Source organism: Arachis ipaensis, chromosome B10, assembly GCF_059453495.1.
Source record: "Arachis ipaensis isolate K30076 ecotype BB chromosome B10, ASM5945349v1, whole genome shotgun sequence".
NCBI lineage: Eukaryota > Viridiplantae > Streptophyta > Magnoliopsida > Fabales > Fabaceae > Arachis > Arachis ipaensis.
Genome location: NC_142435.1, coordinates 150146873 through 150166544, shown reverse-complemented (window position 1 = coordinate 150166544; position 19672 = coordinate 150146873). Strand labels below are relative to the sequence as shown.

General features: G+C 36.7%; 1 long non-coding RNA gene and 1 pseudogene across 2 annotated transcripts; both read right to left on the bottom strand.

Annotated features, from left to right (window-relative positions):
* Nucleotides 1-10912: 10912 nt before the first annotated feature.
* On the bottom strand, nt 10913-14756 carry LOC110267754 (uncharacterized). The gene is made up of 2 exons (XR_002355654.2): nt 14403-14756; nt 10913-11302 (listed from the first exon to the last, which is right to left on the bottom strand). It is a non-coding gene; the product is annotated as an uncharacterized LOC110267754 (long non-coding RNA).
* Nucleotides 14757-17309: 2553 nt separating this feature from the next.
* On the bottom strand, nt 17310-19275 carry LOC107624495 (protein ASPARTIC PROTEASE IN GUARD CELL 2 pseudogene; annotated as a pseudogene). The gene has a single exon (XR_015883368.1). The product of XR_015883368.1 is annotated as a protein ASPARTIC PROTEASE IN GUARD CELL 2 pseudogene (transcript).
* Nucleotides 19276-19672: the final 397 nt, after the last annotated feature.

Sequence of the window (19672 nt, the reverse complement as noted above, 5' to 3'; positions counted from 1 at the left end):
TGTTTGAACGGTGGTGGAGGTACCTATAAAGAACTTCGATACTTAAGTTAGCAAATATTTAAAGCAGACTTAAGCGAATTGAAATTGAGAAATACCTGAGTTTAATAGAGTATTTATAAAGATAGGTGATGACTTGGCTACCACTTCTAAAATTCCCTACTTGTAGTAGTGAGTAATTTCTTCCTCAATATTTAAGAAGTTATCCCATGTTATGGTATGAGGTGGAAATAGTATTTGAAGTAATGGATGACGAAGTAATTGTTATGTAAGTCGGTTCGGACACAGGTTTTCGGCACCTATGCCCCAAGTAAATCGGGTAGGCTAACCCGTGAAGCTTCTTGGGATGATCTTACTAGATTTGGTGGACTTCTATAGGTCCTCTGAAATTAAATTAATTTTAATTTGGCCATGGCATTATTTTTGGGCCATGATGTAAACAGTGTCCTTGCTCACAACCGAGTTTATTGAAATTGGATCTCGAGCAAAGTAATATTTGTCAAGCTGTTGATAATATTTCTTGTCCGAGTTGACATGATTTGGATGCGTTGAAATCGAAAACTCAATGTAATTACAGATGTGTCGCTTTGCCTATTTGTGCATCTTTTCAATTATCTTAGTAACTATTCACTCATTTAAAATAGGGTATTATTAAACTTTTGCCCTTATCTATACCTATATATATAGTCACCTTCTTCTATCATCTTTTTCTTCTTCTTTTTGCTTCTCTATTTTGCAAACTCTTTATTTTCTCATATTTTTTGTATTTTGATTCTTCTTTTCTCATGGCTTTCTTCTAGATTTATCAAGTAACTTACTTCTGTTCTTCATTTTTCATGTTGGTGTCTTTTCTACTTGAATGATTATTATGTGATAAATGATCCTTTTTTACTATACTCCATTTTTCTTTGTATGTGAGAAATGGTTCTTTAGTTATTATAGATGAATTTTGGTTTTTTCTTACTGTAATTACTAATTTTTTCCATTCGACTTATTTTGCGCCCTTCGAGGTAGCATCGCCAATTCTTGGTGGTGAAAACACTACGAAAGTAGATATGTGTTGAATAAAAATAGCTATCGACCTCTATAGATAGCGGTTGTAATGGTTGTGTGTATGGTGGCTGTAACGATGAAGGTGAACATCTTCCATTTTTATTTAACAATTTATTTAATATGCCTAACTTCTTTTGCTTTCTGCCGATGTCACCATGTTGAGTTAGTTGTATTCTTATTTTATAGGTGTACCAATATATTTGTCTTGTTCAATAGTGTGCATAATGTCTTCTAACATTTCTCAGGGTTTGGATCGGGTATATTCAATCTTTTTAGGTGTTGTGTCTATTATGAATAAAGAAATAGTTGAAAAATTCTTATTTATATTACCAATATAATTTGTAGAGATAGAGAGAAAGAAGAACATTATGTTTTAGTCGTCCTCGATCCGAAAGAAAGGATATGTTATCCTCGACTTACATGTTCTAACCCTAATTTCATCTATATGTATGAATGCCTCTTTATCTATAGTGGTGCCAAAATTTCCTTTATTAACTTTGAACAAGACGTTCGATTGACTTACAAAGTAAGTCATACCCAACTTCATTCTAACTCTTAGGTCTTTATGTAGATTTATCAACTAGTTAGTCATACTCTTACCTTTCGATTTCTCAAGAGTATTTTTTTTATTTTTTCTATTTAACCAAACTATTTAGTTCCAAAAAACAAAAATGGGATTCTTTACGAGATATTCTAAATTGAAATTTTTTTTTCCATTTGAAGAGTCCTTATATGATTTTAAGAATTACTATTTCTAAGTCTAAATTCAGGAGGGATACTGACCTTTTTCATGAACGAACAATCTAAACATATGTTCCACTTGTATTCAAAAGTAGAGTTAGAGATCATACTTTTCAAACTAGAGGACCTTAATGATGATGAACAACAGATTGTAAAATATTTTCAAGAGTATTTTGGCCGAGCTCTCCATATAAGTACCAAGAAGCTTCTCATAGCAAAACCGAGCTATGTGCAGAACAAAAATAGGTAGATATTTTATTGTTAGTAGCTTTCCTTTCACATAATATTGATACTTGATACTAATTCCCTTTATTTCTTGGCAGAAAGGGTTGTCAATGACTCAGACACATACAAGGAGCTGAGTAGGGATAACAACACCACCCAAATTCGCAGGTATCCACCCCGCCCCACACCACCCAAATTATATTATATATATAATATACATAATTTTAATATATAATATGTGTAATATATGTAAAATAATTAGTAAAATGATTAATAATATTGTATCATATTTAAAATTTTACTTTAATTTATGTTATGTATGTGATGATGGTTATATAAATTTTAAAATTTTATTTTATTTATTGGATTTTAATAATTATAAGGGCGGGGCTGATACCCGCTGGGACGGGTTAGGATTCAATTTTTTACTACCCGTTGGTAGGAGTATGGCGGATTCTATGCGGGTTATTGTAGGGTGGGATGGGGTCGGATAGAGCAAAAACATGTCCCGTTGCCACCCGTAGAGCTGAGGGCTGCCAAAAAGAATCTAGCCGCATGTCCGGCCCAACAACGATTGGCTAAAAGATCGAAATAGCCCCCAAAGTTGGGAGTTGGTCTAACGTTGGGTAGTTCTTCTTCTACCAAGGACATACCCAATTAAAACCTCAAGCTCTAGCCACCACTTCTTCCATACCCTTCCAAAAGTTCCCTTGTTTAGCGAGACCTCTAAGGGTCCCAATTCTGGTGCCTCCCGAAAACGCAAGAAGCCAAGTAACAAGTACGGTCATTTCTCTCATTTGGGTTTTGACACATTGGATTTTACCAAGGGTTTTATTATTCTTGGAAATTAGATTTTCGTGGATAACTTAGGCCTGAAAAAGAATTTGGGTGTCTTAGTGAATAGTGACATTCGAACGGTTGTAATATGTACAATTATTATGAAGAAATTGAAACAGTCATTTTTTGGTGCTTTATAGGCTAAGATAGGGCAACTCTAAGCTAAGGTGGCTACATTTGAGAAAGAGAATACCAACTCATAACAGAGAGGGATTCTACTAGAGTAGACGTCGAACAACTCAGAATGATTATTAAGAATTTAGATGACATCCAAGATGCAGCTCTAGAATCCCAAAAGAAAGTTGAGACTAGTTGAACCAGAATCTTTCAAGAAAAATTAGAATTGGAGGAGAAACTTGAGAAGCTGAAAAGTGACTATAAAAATTTGGAGTATGGCTCCATGAAAGGATTGAATGTAACAGTAGACAATTTGAAAGCTCAGTTTCCTATTTTTGCTCCTGATGTCGATCTCTCCTAAATCGATCCTGATAAGATTGTAATTGATGGAAAGATTATAAATTCTCCATTCGAATCTGAGTTGGGTACACCCGACGTTTCAAAGGGTTATGCTGTTGTTACTACCTTTTTATGTCTTTTTTCTTTTTTTTTTTTATGTAATTTTGATGGCTGGACTTGTGGGTTTATGAGCAATTTTATTTTGTAAAGTTTTAAATAATCTATTTTAACACTATATAATGGTTGGTAATAACAAATATTTTATAAATATAAAAAATTAAGCATTATATATTTATATGTTATTTTATATATTTCAAATATTTTTTAATGAAGCAATCAAACATTACAATAAATCAATTCTTTTATAGTGGAATAATCAAAATTTTTATTTATATTAAATATTTTTATTTTTAAAGAAGGATCATTTTTTTAACTTTTATAAATATCAAAAATTAATTAAAATTAGGTTCTTTTATTATTTTGATCATAAAAATGAAACTTGATTATATTGATTATAAAATTTGATTGTGAATTTAAATTTAATTTTATTATATTTTATATATAATTTTTTATTATAAAAAAATAAAATCGATGTGTATCAAAGGAAGGGATCTTCTTACTAACCTTGATATTTTTATTATATAAAATTCGAATAAACTACTAAAATAATGCATGAAAAAATTTGATAATGATAAAAACAATTTTGAAAGACACAAATTATAAATGAGTCCCTAAAATATTATTAAATTTGATAAAAATAATTAATCATCAAATAATTTCAGTTTTCTTTAAAGAAAATTGGAGTAAAGACGCAAATCAGTTTTTGTCCATTTTCACGAAGGATAAGGCGATTCTTATAAAAAAAACATACACTTTGATCTTCTACTTTTTATTTTGGAACAATATAATCTTTTTGTTAAGAAATCTGTTAAATAATAATAATAATTAGTTTTGTGGGGGATTTTATTTATATTTTGTAGGGGTTTAAAACTCCACAAAATTCTTTTCAACAATATAACTAACCATGATCACTATTACCACCACCTTATTCATCTTCATCATTATTACTTCTACCTCTGTTATTTCTATTGTGTAACCATACTTTATCATTATCATTATCTCCTTTACCGTCATATCACCAATACTAATATCATCAACATTAATGTTCTCTTCTTTTATTTCTTATTCGATACTATTTTTTCTTTAAAATATATTTGTACTCTAATTACTTTTTTTTCTTGCGGCATCATTTTTATCAATAATCTTTCTTCGACTAAATCCCCAAAGTGATCCCTCAGATTCACTAGTTTCAACATTTTAGTCCCTCAAAATTAAAATTACCTATATTAGTCTCTGATATTCAGTTTTGGACACCATATTGGTCTCTGGACACATGACTAAACAACGTCATTTTATTTTGGCACTTAAACATAGGAAAAACGAGAAGAGAAAGAAGAGTTTATATGATGTGTAAATCATTATATCTCCATTCATTCTCCAAAACTACCTCGTTTTTGTCTTATTTAAGATATGAAAAGAAAATACGCTATTTAGCCATGTATCTAGCGTGGCAAGTTAGAGCTACTGAGCTAGCTTAGCATTCCTTGTTAACTCAAATTGGAAAGGGTTCAGGGACCAACATGGTGCCTAGAGCTGGATCTCGAAGACCAATATAGTGAATTTTGAATTTGAAGGACTAAAATGGTGAAAGTCGTGAATCTCAGGGATCACTATGGGAATTTAGTTCACTTAACCACCATTGCTGAAGAAATTTTTCAAAAACAAACTTATTAATAGTTTGTGGGAGTTTAAAACTCTTACAAAATATAAATAAACTCCCACAAAATTCATTTTTATTATTATTTAACAGATTTTTTAACAGAGAAATCGTATTATTCCAAAATAAAAAAGGTTGAGGTCTGAACTTTTCCTTTTTTTAAACAAGGATCGCTTTGTTTTTCGTAAAAATAGACAAAGGCGAGATTGAGTGTTTACTCCAAAAAATCTTAAGTTGGTTAATGAATGAGATAAGATGACAAACTCTAATCACTACATGCCATTGTTTATTATAAAAGTTTACCATCTGAAAAATTAAAATTTCCAAATCTATTAAAAACCTATAATTATTGGTTCATCCTGATTCTCATTTTCCTTTTTCTCCTTGAAATGGCATATGCCTTTTGCATTCTTTCTAAGAATACCTACCAAGATTGTAAAAAGCATGATGTAAACTCTACTAAAGTAGCAAAATTCCAATGAACTAGAAAGAAACCACCGCGAATCGCAATTTTTAGCTCTTATGCTTAACAATTGTGATTTTTAAAGGTGCAACCAAATCTCCCAATGCTTCGGGTGGTTGGAAAAGGAGATTGCACATCGAAAGAGGGTGACATTGTTGATTTCGTCGGAGTTGGAAATGGGCGAAGTGATATGATGGAAAGAAAGGATTAGTGGTGGGATAAAGAAAAAGATTGGCAAGAAAAGGAGGAGAGAAAAGTGATGATGAATTCAAATGGCACTACTTTAAGGTAGCGGCCGCCCTCGATTCTTCGTCCTTCTAGCTAAAACCATATGGTAGTCCTTAAGGATGGCTTTATTGGAATTTTTCTACTTGTCTTTTTTGTCCCACAGACCTCAATCCTTTGAAATCAAGATGGACTGGGGTCTCAATTTGAGGTCCAAACTCCTTTGAACGAGGATTTTGATATGTCTGCTGGGATGGTAGTGTATCCGACGTCCTCATATGGATGGTGCCCGCGTCTGGACGATGCTAGAGAGTACATACAAGAGACTATGATGTCTAACTCAGCAAAAATTTTTTAGCTGATTTTTAATAGAACTAGATTAAAAAATATATTTGAATAATATTGAGATATTTACAAGGTAGCAATATGAAATTTGGTAATTTCTTAAAAATGACTTATGAAAATTATACGTAATTATTCTTTTACGGAGTAAAAAGTTATCTTCCATGTTCAAGTTGGTTATCACTAGGAGAATGATAAAAAAAAGTAGTGAAATGAGCATCTAATTTACTTCCCAATTCGAATCGAATACATATTTCATAGACCTATATTTAAGTCGGTTGAACCTACGTAGATAATACTACATGGATCAAGTCTTGACACTAATGGACCAAATTTGTGCGGTCCAATTTCAAATTTTTTTTTATGTCTGATAGGATAATAGAACAGAATAACGGAAGTTTGTTAGAGTCACTTAGCAATTAGTTAGTAACTAGTCAGTGGTAACAAGTGCAGCAAGTCACATGTCTCAACATATGTATATAAACTCCTATCAGCTATAGCTGCTACACAATAATCACATTCTCATTCTCTCATTCATTCATATAAGTTTCATCTCTCTCTCTCTCTCTCTCTCTCTCTCTCTCTCTCTCACAACACTCTGAGCTACTGATACCATTTACATGGTATCAGAGCTCTAGGGTTCAATGGCAGAAACGTCTCAAGCGATGGCTATTCCACCACCAATAAGTGAAAGCATTGCTATAAATCAACCAGCAGCAGTGGTGCACAGTTTTTCAATCCCGATTTCAATCAAGTTAGATGAGGAAAACTATTTTCCTTTGAAGGATCAAGCTAAAGCCTCCATCAAAGCTCATGAGCTTGTGGATTTCATCAATGGAGTGAATGTTCCAACACAATTTCGATCAGAAGAAGATAAAAGAAATGGTATAGTAACTACAGAATTCAAGATCTGGAAGAGGCAAGATTCTTTCTTGAAAACCTGGCTCCTAGCCTCAATGACTCTGTCATTTGCAGCAAGAATGGTAGGATGTACAACCTCTCATAAGATCTGGCAGAGACTTCAGGGCTTTTTCGCTGCACAAATGAAAGCCAAGGTCAGACAATTGAGAGCAAAGCTCAGTAACACAAAGAAAGAAGGTACAATGGCAAATTACTTATTAGAAATAAAGAAAATTGTGGATGCATTAGTGTTGGTAGGAGCTCAAATTGATGAATCAGCACATGTTGAAGCCATTCTTGAAGGCCTCTCTGAAGAATATAGCTCCTTTATCACATCAATCAACACCGGAGACACGCCTCTCCAAATTGGATTGGAGTGTTAGAAGCAATGCTGATGGAACAAGAAGAGTGGTTAGAGAAATTCAAGAAATCAGAACCAATGATAGCAAATGTCGCACAATTTCATTCGTCTCAACAGCGTAGATACAATTCTGAATCTACCTATGATGATAGAGAAGGATATAAGAATTTTTCAAGTAATAGAGGCGGTTTCTTGCAAAGAGGATGAGGAAATGGCAAAATGAACTCTGGTCGAGCAAATTCGCGACGAGGAAGAGGAAACTATGGCAGCTATGGAAGAAATTATGATAGAATAATTTGTCAAGTGTGTGACAAGGTAGGTCACAATACTCGTGATTGCTGGTATAGATACAGTAATCAGCACAGTAGTGGAGGTGGAATCACTCAGTCAACTGGCAGAACTAGTGCTAATATTGCTACGAGCAACATTCCTGCAGATCAAGCAACAATTCCTGAACAAGTGTTTTTACGCTAATGCTGGAAGTTCTGTCTTAAAACCATTTTCTTCAAAGCACGTTTTTACGCTAAACAAATTGCTACATGTTCCTGAACTCATGAAGAATCTTTTAAGTGTTCATCAATTCATTTGTGATAATAATGTATGGCTTGAATTTCATCCTAACAAGTGTTTGGTGAAATTTCAGGATTCCAAAGAGACGCTCCTCCAAGGAACTGTTAAGCAGGGTCTATATAGTTTTGGCCAAGCTAAAGCACAAAGCCTAAGCCCAGCTGCACTCACTGCCCATGTGCAGAAATTATCCAACTTCAAGCTGTGGCACAGGGATTAGGTCACCCGGGTCTATATAGTTTTGGCCAAGCTAAAGCACAAAGCCTAAGCCCAGCTGCACTCACTGCCCATGTGCAGAAATTATCCAACTTCAAGCTGTGGCACAGGGATTAGGTCACCCTTCTTCCCAAATTCTGTCCAAGGTTCTTAATAATTGTAAAATACCCTATCAATTTCCCTCATCACTTTGTAGCTCTTGCTATATAGGGAAATCCCAACAGCTTTCTTTCCCTACTTCTTCCTCAATTTTTTCTGCGCCTTTAGAATTGTTGTACACAGACATTTGGGGTCCCTCCCCTGTCCCTTCAATAAATGGCTCACGTTATTACATTCACTTTATTGATGCCTTTTCCAAATTTACATGGATTTATATTCTTCAAAATAGATCACAAATTTATTCTATCTTCCTTGCTTTTAAGAAAATGGTGGAACTCCAATTAGGTACTAAGATAAAAGCATTACAATCTGATAATGCAAAAGAATTATTGTGTTTATCTAACTACTTGATGTCTGAAAGAATTGTGCATAGGTTCTCTTGTCCACACGTTCACCAACAGAATGGTGTAGCAGAAAGGAAGCACAAGCACATCACAACCACGGGGCTCACATTGTTGGCAGAAGCAGTAGTGCCTGTTCAGTATTGGCCTGATGCCTTCATGACTGCTGCAACCTTAATAAACCTACTGCCTACACCAATGTTAAATTTCCAATTTCCAAGCTGTAAATTGTTTGGCAAAGTTTCCTCTCTTCAAATGGTGAAGGTATTTGGCTGCTTATGCTTCCCTAACACTTGCCCTTACAACAAACATAAGCTGGAATTTAGGTCTGAGCCTGTGTGTATCTTGGCCCAGCAATTCACCACAAGGGGTTCAAATGCCTCAAAACAGATGGCAAGATTCTTATCACAAGAAATTTCATATTTCAAGAAGATCATTTTCTCTTCAAAGACCCAACTCTTGGGCTTTACTCCCCGTTCATTACCTTCTCCAGAATCACCCTTATCCTCCACCCTCCCAACTATCCCTCTTATTTATTCCACCTTGCCCAGTTCAGTTCCTCCTCACCAATCTGTTAACTCAGATCCCCAATCTACAGATTTGGCTTGTCAAGTCAGTAATTCACATGCTAACACCACTAATTCCATCAAACCTTCAAGACCTGCAGCTGTCTCCATACTCTCTGCACCATCTAACACTCATTCCATGACTACCCGTGCCAAGAATGGCATCACCAAACCTAAACTCTTCAATTCTGAACTACACTCCTTCCGTTTACCCAAAACAGCCAAAGAAGCTATGACAATACCACATTGGCGACAAGCAATGGGAGATGAATATGCAGCATTGATGGAGAATAGTACTCGGCAACTCACTGCTCTGCCTTCGAACAGACGTGCAATTGGTAGCAAATGGGTGTTTCGTGTTAAACAGAATCCGGATGGTTCCATCAACAAATTTAAAGCCCAGCTTGTTGCTCAGGGCTTCAATCAAAGGCCAGGCATAGACTTCAAATAGACCTTTAGCCCTGTTGTCAAGCCAGCCACGATTCGGGTTATTCTCACTCTAGCATTGCAAAATCACTGGCCCCTAACTCAACTTGATGTGAATAATGCATTCTTGAATGGGAGCCTGCAAGAAGAAGTATATATGAGACAGCCGCAAGGCTTTGAAATTGGTGGCTCGGAGGTTGTGTGCAAACTAACCAGGTCACTTTATGGTCTAAAGCAGGCACTCAGATCCTGGTTCAATACTCTAAGGGCAGCATTGTACACTCTGGGATACTCCTCTACCAAATCAGATGTCTCCCTGTTCTTCAAACACACTAGTGAAGCCACAATGTTCCTCCTTGTGTATGTGGACGATATTATCGTCACTGGAACTTCAAAAGAGGCTATTGCCAAATTGGTGCAACACCTTCACTCCAAGTTCTCACTTCGAGATATGGGAGAATTAAAGTATTTCTTAGGCACTAAAGTCACTCGAACATCTTGTGGAGGCCTACTACTGTCCCAGACGAAGTACATTGATGATTTGCTAAAGAAGGCTAACATGGGAGACTCTAAGGCTGCTGCTACCCCTATGACTTCTAACTTGAAGTTGACATCCACAAATGGTGTGCCTTTGAGCATGTGAGCTTATACAGATCTGTTGTTAGAAGCCTCCAATACCTCACTGTCACCAGGCCTGAAATTGCCTTCTGTGTCAACAAAGTCTGCCAATTTATGCAAGCTTCGCTGGACAAGCATTGGAAGGCGGTAAAGCGTATCCTCAGGTATCTGCAAGGCCCGAGGACCATGGGGCTTCATCTGCGCAAACCTACTTAGTTGATCCTAACAGGATATACCGACTCTAATTGGGCCTCAGACATTGAGGATCGCAAATCCACTGCTGGCTATTATGTCATGTTTGGGCCAAACCCTGTTTCTTGGTGTTCAAAGAAGCAAGCTGCAGTATCTCGTTCCAGCACAGAAGCTGAGTACCGTGGCATTGCTGTAACGACCCTATTTCTGACAGGTCCGGATCACTGCCAGTCATCAGGTGTCACTTTCCAGTAATCCTATAAAACTATAGACTCGACGATACTTACTACATATGAGCCTTTCGTACTTACAGAATCGCATTTGTTAGCTTATTTTTATCATATGCTTTCCTTAACAAATCCGTTAGCAATAAGCAATAACATTATCAGAGATATACAATATAAAATAAATACCAAATTAATAGTAAAATCAAATGGTAACAAAATTATAGAAAAAAACTTTCATACATATATACATCTTAAGTTAGTTCATACAAACTTGACATGCTTCGATATTTATATATATACACATATAGACTTATATACAACTGACAACTTTCCAGAATACCTGGTTCTATAGAAAACCCCAAAACTGGTATCCGAACTAACAGAAAAAAATAACAAACCCTATTCCTCGAAGAGCTACCAAAAGTGAGGGAAAGAAGATTCTAAGAAAACAAATACCATCTATCCTATATCATACCACTGCTGAGGCGCAAGTCTGCAGAAGATCATCTCAGGACTAGTCTCGGGCATCTCCTGTAGGGTTTGGAATCACAAGCTCTTCCAGTAGCCTTCTGAATATAACTCTAATGACGGCAGTCAAGTCGGAATCCTCCATCTGAGGGAAAAGAAAAAGGAAGGGGTGAGAATCTATATGGTTCCCAGTAAGGCGACACCGTAAAAATACGTCTCTCTCGTGAAACCTAGAGTTCTTGCTCTATCGTAATAACTCCCTTGCTAAGTCCCTCGGCTACTTCCGTATTGCGACTCTGACAAAACTCTATCTTGGCATTTTCTGTTGGGGTTAATGCCACTCCTTATGCTATTCTCTATGGCTATTATTCCTAGTTTTACTATCTTAATCTAAACTTTGGAGAAATTGTAATTATACAACTTTAAAACACAAATAAGAATTAGAGAATAAAAAATTAACAAGAAGCAAATAGCATGTAGTAGAAAGAATGAACAGTAAGCAATCACAATCAAATGCACAAACAATTTGCGTTGGTTGTCTACCCGCAACCCGACGTTACTCAGAGTAAACCCCGAATATAGTTCCTTTACTATGTCAGTTAGACACCTTGGCATTACAATTACCCGTGTCAGTTAGACCTCATCATAATAACATTTTAATGTGCATCACAGTAAGAAATAATGCTATCAGTTAGGCGAACATTCCCGCATTAGCAATCTCAAACTATCAGTTAGGCGGGCACTTTCGCATTAGCAAATTGGCACAAGGCCCATTCAACATACATTATGCTATCAGTTAGGCGGACATTCCCGCATTAGCACTTTGGCACAAATGCCCATTCAAACAAACAGTTCTCATGAATCATTATCCATTCATGATTTTATTTTCTTTCTTTTCATCATGCCTCCATATCACCTTATAAATACGCATACCTCCGCATCACCATGTTACTAAGCATACCTCTGCATCACTATATTACTACGTATACCTCCGCATCACCTTTTAACTTTAAACCTTCCTAGGGACAACTTACATTCTTGTTCATTTTCCTGACTTGTCTAGCCTATTACCTTCTTAGCGACCAGTCTTCAATTTAATAATTAATATAACAAACGAACTCAGATTTGCGCAAGCTTTATGTCCACGCATTCGTATCGAACTCAAGTTTCATTTGGTTTATATTGCAAAGCATTCTTGCTTCCAGAACAAAGGTTATGCTTATTCTGTTTTGAGAGGTTTCTATTTGGTTAACCGGTGAACCAGTTAACTTTCAAAGTGCATAACTAATTTTCTAGAATAGCCATGGCTCTAAAATTTGAACTGAATGAAGTAGACACCCTAATATCTCATTTGGTTTTGGTTTCATCACAAAATCTTTTCTGCCTTAGGAGATATCCAACAAGAAATTCGCTGCTCTAACTTCGTAAATCCTGTTTAGCCTTTAATGAGTAGTAAAATGTTAAAGCCTATAACTTTTAATCCTTAGCTTCTAAAATTCTAAAATTTTGAGAAAACAAAATATACATCATAAGGGTTCTATCAAAATATGTTTCACTCAATTTGGAGTTTAAGATCAATACCAGTAACTCAAACAAGTCACTGGAATTATCAGCGAGTTGCAGAATTGCATGTCAATAAAATAGTGAACCTTCCATTTTGTAAACTTGCATATTTAATTCTATAGAAATGGGATTACCCCAAAATTTGGACACACTTTTACTCATATACCAATATTTCGACTCTCTTTGGTTTCAACCCAAAAACCCATCAGAATCAAAAGTTGTGTAGGTTGGAAGTTGCTAATTGATTAATTCAAAAACAAACTTTTTAGCAGAAACTATTTACTTTCAAACATTTTTATCTTCCAACCTACCCATCAGAATATTCTGAAAATTTTAGAGGATGATCTACCCCAAGGTTCTGAAAGCCGAACCGGTCATCGAACCGCTTTAGCTACTAGTTCATTGATTTATTGGTCCAATCGGTTCAACCGAGGTTCAACTGAAAAAACCATTTTATAATAAAAAATAAACTATAAATAATCACCATAAAACATAAATATAGTCTATATAAAGTATAAACCTTAAAATGTCTTTCAAACTAAAAGCATTATATGAATATCATCAACCAGAGTATTATAATCTTATCAAAATACAAACTCAAAAGTTAAATAACAACAAAAAATATGCTAATTTACAAAGAATAAATATGCTAATAATCACATATTCTAGAGAGATGCCCACCAACATACATAAGAATTAATTTACAAAGAATAAATATGCTAATAATCACATTCTATTTGATCTACACAATTTCATTTATGCAAGTGTTTTGCAGTAAGAAGGCAATAATAATCCATCATATGTAAGTCCAAACAAGCAGCAAATCAAAAGAGTAAATAAATGAAAGAAATATAAAAGCAAGTATATATACCTCAAAAAACCCCTCATGTAAACAATGGGAACCATGTTTATTTACGATGAGTTGCTTGCAAGAAATTAAAATGTGCAGATACACATATAGAGTAGGTAGAAAGAGATATAGAGAGTAGACTAAAAAAGTCTAATTTGGTGATTAAACTGCAGCATTCAACAAAGTAGCAAGACCTCTTCTGCAATTAAACTCAACCTAATCACTGAGTCAAACCTTCTCAAAACATATCAATTATCAAAATTTATCACAATCTAAACTCATATCTAACAAATAGCTCAAAATTTCAGGCCATCAACAACACAGGCAACAAAGATCAAACAAATCATCAAATTGTTGTTCGTAATAATAACAATACATGTTGCAATTGCTCAGATACATTCTTTTAACTTTAACAAAAACTTCATTCAACCCAAGAGAGGGATAATAAATCATGAATCTTCCTTAGCAAATCCAAATCAGCTATAATACTAAATTGTACCTTCTGATTTGGCAACTAATAAAATATAACAGAGAAATAAAATCTGAAAAAACCAGAATTAAAGAAATAAATCAGCAACAGAACAAATAAATTAGAAAAAATTCATTGAATGAATCAAAAGCATAGAATCAATCCTAAACCAGAATTAATAAAAAAAAGAACAAAAAATTCAAAGTAAAACCAAAGAATCAAGAACAACCCAACCAAAGAACAAATCAGAATCAACAATGGGGAGCACTACGGAAGAATAAAATTAAATCAGAACCAAACCAACAATCAGAATAAAGAAGTTCAGAATAAAAACAAATCAGAATCAAGCTGAGGTTCCATTACAGTTTCAAATGCAAGGAAGGATGACGGCGTTGGAAACGGAGAGATGGCGACGGAGGCAGGAACAGAGATGGCGCCGGCGACGGTGGAACAGAGCTTCGCGACGGAGGCAGGAGGCGAGCTCGATGACTATGCTTCCACTGCTGAGAGTTTGAGACGTTAGCTGAGTGAAGGACCGAGTGAGCTTCGAAGCTCCAACCGGCGACGGCGTCAGGAGCAGTCCGGCGGCTGAACGAAAGGGAGGGACTGAGCTCGCCGGCGTTGAGAGGAACGGCCAGCTCGAAGGCGATGGGAGGGACGAGGGATGGTGTGCTGCTACGCCGTTGGAGAGTTGGAGTGAGTTAGGGTTGGTAAATGGTAAGGGTTGGGGGGGTGGGGTTACTGAATGCTAAACGGCTGCATTTTCAGCATTTTTGGGCAAAGTAAAAAACCGGCCGGGTCTCGGTTCAGTTTGACTGACCGATTACTGGCTGGTTTAGCAGTTCAAAAATGGTTTTCATTTTTTTCGGTTTTTTCATATAACCAAACCGTAATTTTCATTGGTTTGCGGTTCGATCGGTCAGTTCGAACTGATTTTCAGAACATCGATCTACCCTCATCAAGGATTACCAGAGAATTATTACCGGATTTTTGAGTGGCTAGATTTTGCCCAGAAATTTGTGTAATTTGCTACCTAATTTCATTAACTATATCGGCAGAATTTGGCTTAGGTTCTAACTAACCATTTTGGTTTCTTAAGGTTCTCATCATCTCTTAATCATCTTCATCATTATCAAACACAATCTAACATCATAACTAGCAGCAATTACTTATTTCATCATCAACAAACGTCATTCACATAAACATAAACATACAATTACACTAATCTAACCCCTACCTCGATGGAGTTTATCCTTTCTCAAGAAATCGGTTCTAGCTTCCTCTTCCTCCTTCGGTTAGCTTCACTCCAAGCTTTGGCCAGCTTCTTTACTTCACCATCCTTGTTCTCCTTGCTTAGCTTGATCATTCCCATGAGGTGGTGTGGCTGGAAGCTTGAGGAATCACGTGGAGGTGGTGGTGAAGATTGGAAGAACTCTCCTTTTCCTCGGTTCATTCCCACTCTCTAACTCTCGAACTCCTCTCTTTCTCTAACTCCCTTCTCGTTTCTTTTTTTTTTTTTGTTCACACTTAATACTAGAAGACCTTTTATGAAGAATGACTTGATGATAAAGGGTTGGGTGGTTGAATAAAGGTGTGGGTCGGTGATAATAATCAAGGGAAGATACTTGTTTACATGCATATGTTCCTTCATTAACTGTTCACTAATGATTCAGCACCCTTGGCTCATATGTATAGGAGGTTAGCCAGCAAGCAGATAAGAGAGAGAGAGTGGTTAATTGTGATTAAGTGGCTAATCTAGAGAGAGTTGTTTGGTTAAGAAAAAATCGGTTCAGTTTAAATTCGATTAGATTTTAATTAAGCTAAGTGCTTCGATTCTTTATTTTTCCTCTAGATAATCTTCCTAGTGGCTTCATGAATTTAGATTGATGATAGCTTCCTTGAAGCTTTGGCCAAATTGCCAAAGAGAAGGAAAAAATGGTTCAATAACTAAACCATAAGATTACCGTTTTTTAAACTGTATCGGTTTAAACAACTGGCAACTGGGATATTAACCGCAGAGAGTATCTCAACTTTAGGTCAAGCTTAGAATGTTCTACTAAGCTAATTCAATCAAGAAAAGCTAGTAGTAAAGATTCCATAAATGAATTTAACTCAACGGTCAAATTCAACGTTATCGATACGATTTTTTGGCTTAAGACACGCTTTTATCTCTCACGGTATATCTTTTCTTTTCAGTTATCAAGTCTAAATCCGCCTTATTATTTTATAATGAGGTGATTCTCAGATATTTATCGAATTTCTCATCACAGAATTTCTGAGAATAACTCTGTGGAGAATCGAGGTGTTATAATTGCCAATGTGGTAGCCGAGGTGCTCTGGATTCGAAAGCTACTTGGTGAAATTCACATTCTTGTATCTACCCCCAAAGTGTATTGTGACAATGCAGGTGCTGTGTTAATGTCCGCAAATCCTGTGTTCCATTCTCGCTCAAAGCATTTTGAGATTGATCTCCACTTGGTGCGAGACCATGTAGCCAAAGGATGAGTCCAGATTCATCATATCCCTGGAGATGCTCAAATTGCTGATGTCATGACTAAGACAGTAAGCTCTTCACGGTTTGCAACCTTTCGGTCCAAACTTAAGATTGAGCAACCTCAATTGTTGAGTTTGAGGGGGTTGATAGGATAATAGAATAGAATAACAAAAATTTATTAGAGTCACTTAGCAATTAGTTAGTAACTAGTTAGTGATAACATTCAAGTACAGCAAGTCATGTGTCTCAACATATATATATAAATTTCTATCAGCTATAGCTACTACACAATAATCACATTCTCATTCTCTCGTTCATTCATCTAAGTTTTATTTTTCTCAAACTCTCTCTCTCTCACAATATTCTGAGCTACCAATACCATTTACAATGTCTATTAGTATAATGTGAATCGGACTTATATCTAGTAAAATAGGTATAAACAATATATATATAATTTAATTAAAAAAGTAAAGGAATTCGTTGGGAGAATGAAATAAATAAATTTTATCCTTTTAAATACATTGTATAAAAAAGTTTAAAAAGTTGATATTATATTGTATTTTTATTTGAAAAAACTTTTACTTAAAGTATATTGAATTGGTGTCTTTTATTAGCAAAAATCCTATAAAATTAAGAACATTTGTTAAACTTACTTCAGTTAGAAAATTTAAATTATTTTTATATAATATATAAAGTTGCATTAAGAACCTTAAATATTTAATTTTCCAATATATTAACATCCTTTAGCTATTTCATAAAATAAAAATATGATATACATATTATAATAAATGAGGACTCTAATATCCGAGCAAGCTTTATTGACCTTTCTACGATTCTTTTGACCAATGATATACCACCGCAGTGTAAATTTAGATACTACCCATCACTATCAAAATGGCTGGAGTGCACCACTTTCCACAAACTATTACTTAATAGTAAATTATGAAAAGAAAAAAAAAAAACAAAGATGCAGTATATATAATAAATAAATAAATAAAATGTGTGGCCCCACCACTGAGATGACTTAATTACGACAAAATTATATATCCTCTACAACTAAATGTAATTGTGTATATACTCAACAGACATTGGGTCCGAATCCCACGAAGCCATTAGCTCCATCAAGCGAAATCTGGATGCCTTCTTGCTGAATGTTTCCTATGATGGATAGGCCAGAGGGAGAAGCAGCAAACGCGAAGCAGAAGGTTCCCACATCGTCTGCCGGAATCATAAAGTTCCTGGCTGGAAGAGTCAGAAATGGTCCACCCGAGAAGTAAAACGACACCGTTGGCACCCGAACCATCACGAATCCGTTCAAGTCGTAGCAAGTGTCAAAGATGGATACCGCGGGTGCCCGAGGCAGGTTCGTCGTTTCCGCAACGAAAGCATCACGAAACGCCTCGTAAGCTGAACTCGGCAATCGGGTAACGGCAGTGCCGGTGTCCATAACAACCCCTCCCTCCCCCAAATCGTTTATCTGGAACACCTTTTCGGATATGTTTAGCTTGGAGCCCCCAACCCCGAGACCCGAAAGCCCAATGTAGTAGAAACTGGGGAACAGCGGGTTGTGAATGAGAGGCACCCATGCAGCACCCACGGGCATGGCTTCGCGCCCGAATTCCAGGGAACCGGAAGAGCCGGTACTCCCACGACTGACCAAACAGTACCCGAAGGCACCTCCAGTCTGGCCCCCTAACTGGCCCACGAAGGACATGGGCCCGCCTCCGAGACCCAAAAGCCCAGCGGCCCCAACGAACATGCCCTGGTTCCAGTGGCCGCACCCAATTGCGGTGTTTCGGACAAGGGTTTTGCCGAAGGTGAGGGTCTCGAGGGCGAGGGTGCCCTTGGTGTAGGAGCCATCGCCGTAGGAGACCTCGTAACGGCAGCGGCCCTGGTTGCAGCCGGCGTTCTCGAGGCGGTCGCAGACGGCGGAGGTGCATGCGACGCCGGAGAAGGAGGTGGAGGTGGCGGGGTTGAAGAGGGGGTCGGACTGGTTGTAGCATTGGCTGCAAGGCTGGCATTGTACCCAGACGATGTCGCTGCCGGAGTCCACTACCACGTACTGGTACGTCGGAGGGCTTCCGAGGCCTATACGCACGAAATACTCTCCGCTCCCCTCCTCTGTCCCCGACACCACGTTCGACCCGAAACCGAAAGCATCGTTGTTGTTGTCGTCGTCCTTGTAACTGTTGCTTCTTGTTGCGGTGCGGCGAACGAGGGAGGCCACGCGTTTCGCGTCTCGTCTCATTCTGGAGTTGAAGCGGCTGCGGTGGTCCTGCAAGGTGAAGGTATTATGTAGTGCGCTGATTTTGTCTCTGTGGTGTAGCTTCAGCTTCCAGAGACGGGGAGCCTCCTCCTCTTCGCTCTGTCGGAGAGTGTCGGCTTCTTTGATTGGCTTGAGTTCAGTGGCTGCGATGGTTTCTTCTACGTTGAAGTCCTCGAAATGGAATGCGGTAACGGAAGTGCTTGGAAGGAGAAGAAATAGTAGGAATATGTGTATGCGTATGGCCATGGTGGGTTGGGGCCGGGGATAAAAGGTTGAGGTTGCTGGTGACTGGTGGCCGTTTCCCTTTTGGGGATGGATGCTTCTATAGACTATTAGGTTGGTCGACTCGAGAGTAAGAAGGAGAGGACCGAGTGTGAAATTGAAAATATTATTTATTCATAATAATTGAGGAAGGGCCGAAGGAATGCGTCGCGTACATCTACATGTGTATTTTGTGCTGTGAAAGGGACTTTTACCGCAAATCATGCTGCTGTCCTTTGCTTAGCTTTTGGTTTCTCTACCGTGGACTATGGACCGTTAAGTAGTAAACCGCATCTACTGTGGATAACCAACTTAATTAAGTTCTTTTTAATAAAATAACGTAAACAATAAATAATTCTGTTAAAAGTATTTATTTTATAGAAATGTGATGAAAAATAAAAGTATTATGAGAGAAGTTATTTTTTTTAATTTTTCTATAAACTCTTAAATAGTTTTTTAAAAAATTATAAATTTAATTTTAAAAATTACACCAAACATTAATACTACTATTTTTTATAAGTCAAAAATTAAAAAAAGTTACTTCTAGAATTTCCAAACGGTCCTAATTAGTGGTAATTCTACACATCTTTATTGCTATACTAGTAATTACCA